Source organism: Fopius arisanus, unplaced genomic scaffold (assembly GCF_000806365.1).
Source record: "Fopius arisanus strain USDA-PBARC FA_bdor unplaced genomic scaffold, ASM80636v1 scaffold00207, whole genome shotgun sequence".
Classification (NCBI taxonomy): Eukaryota; Metazoa; Arthropoda; class Insecta; order Hymenoptera; family Braconidae; genus Fopius; species Fopius arisanus.
The window spans coordinates 25,340-27,946 of NW_011887946.1; positions in this window are offsets into that span (position 1 = coordinate 25,340).

Consider the following 2,607-nt stretch of genomic DNA (forward strand, 5'->3'; position numbering starts at 1 on the left):
GTTTTATGACTTTGACACTCAACTCGCGGCCACTCCCGTGGAAAAATAACAAAAAATATTCATACAGGGAGGGAAATATTCAATAATAATTACGGAACCTAAGTGCGCTTACCGATTATGTATATGAAGATTTATCGTATCCTATAATTCACAGGTTATTTATCTTTCTTCCGGAGGATTTTGTGTGGAAGATTTTTGTTTGGGGGAATAACTCCGAGAACCGTAATAGAGTAAATTAATAAAATTACAGAATCGCCCCGAAAGTCTCGACTGTTCAATAAAATAAAGAAAATGCAGAGTTTTATTCGGGCTAGTTCTAAAATGCCGTAATCGTGCCATAATTACGTAGGCTTGTTTGTTTGATAAAGTGCAAAGATTAAATTAACCCAAAAACATATTTTTTGGGTTTTTTAATCAATAATTTGTCTGGAAATTCAACAAATTGTAATTTTAACTGAAAAGGGAGAACATCCTTAAATAGCGAAACGGAAATGAAGTAAAAATTTTTTATCAATCTGTATAAAATGGAATTGAAACACCTGAACAGATAATGCCAATAATAATGCGATACATCAATTCCAACACCGCCCCATCGAGCGGCAATATTTTATCACACCATAGAATCACGGAAGCCGATCAGATAATTACTTTCACTGAACAAAAGACACGACTTGGAAGTGACTCGTGTCTCTACTCATTCCTTTTTTTACAATTCCCTCATTTGGTAGTTATCGGGTTTGCATGAGGCACGATGTAACAGCTGTTTATAATTATGCAATTAGAGGAGTTCAATCGGCGAAGGAGGTGAATCGGAAATCGTTACGAAGTAATTCGAACGCGATTGACGCAGGGAGTGAGTCAACCCCACGTTTTATAAAAATTATCTCCGGACAATTGCAATCTGCAATTGTAATTCAACGAATAGCCCGGAGGAATAATTTTTTTTTTTCCTTCCACCCAATGAATTAAGAGGTATCGAGTTTTTATGTAAATAATGGATCATCATGATCAGCTGGCGAACCCCTGATTAATTATTCCACGATTTAACATTTGCCGGGAATATTAGTTTTTACGTCTTTTGTTACGAGGATCGGTTTTGATCGGTGGAATTGTGAGTGGAAAACTTGGCATCCGGATTCCATGCGGGAGGATATGGCGGCATTGAGAGAGAATTCCACGTAGAGAATTTATTATTATGCGTCGGGGAGAATTAATTCATCGAGATTGCTGTGGGAATTTCACGGGGGAGTGGAGTAATGATGGGTGGGTGATGATTTTCTTGACGGCTGAAGGCGAAATGAGGAAATTACTCTTTATGGTAATGAAGCCGAAAAGTGAAATGGAAATCTAATTAAAATCTGTACGCCTTTAACAAAAAATTTACGGAAAATATGATCGATTGCATTACTGCAAATTCATTGAAAATATATTGAAAATTTATATGAAGTATACTTCATATAATTTTACTAATTATTATGTATATAAAATGTAAATGATTGATGGGAAGCCTTGGGGCGATGGTCAGTCCCAAGTTCTCGTCAGAATTTACAATAATTCTCGTTATTTAATAATTCATTAATTATATTACTATACTCAATTTATATAAACTATATACACTATGTATTTGATTCAAATATATTTTTTGTTACACCCTATTATATTCTATGACCCAATTGTTGCAGTATTTTTGTGACTGTCATGTCATGTCAAGAAGCCCACGTCGATTTGGAAATTATTTTTCGGCCCAATGATGTAATCCTTTGTCCTCTACTCTTGATTAGGAGATGTATAATTGCGCTGAAGTGAATGTATTGAGTTGAAAGTGCAGAGATGGACTGATTAATTGGGCATTAGCTGTTCGGTATATTCGACTGCAATTATTCCCCCGGTCATTCTTCTTTCATATTATGTTTTACGGACATTTTTAAATTTTTTCTATTTCAAAATTCGCAATTTTTTTCTCGGCATTTCGTGCTCCTTCACCTCAAAAACGATTTTCCTTCAATTTTCCTAATGTCTTATTTACTCAATCAGAATAATTATCAACCAATTTCCATGAAATTATTTCGTACCCTCCCCTCGTCAGAATAAAAATCGCTTCGCACTCAATTACTGGTATTACCTCTCGAACTCCCGATGAAATGAAAATAATAATCGTGTAATTGAATTTTAATTACTTTGTGCTCCTTCCTTATCAAAAATAATTTGTCGTTAATTACCGGCATCTCGTATGCAGTCATCAACTGTTTCAAAGATTACACTAGTGAATCTCAACAATCGACCCTGGACTCTAATTATTATTATTATAACTATTATTATCATCATCCGGTGGTGATGGCCGCATCTGCTAAGAAATTTTGCTCAAAACTATTCAATTTTATCTATTTACACAAAAATAATTTTTTTTCAGTACATACAATGCGTTTGCTAAATACTTTTAGCAGAAATTCGGAAATATATGGAATCGGCCCATGTACACCATTTTCGCGGGATAGAAAATTGTAATTTAGTTCGCAAACTATTATTTACTGGACTCCAGTAAAAATTCTCGAATAATTGCACTACGCGTTTGTTATATTTTCAACATTTCAACGCTGTACAATAAAA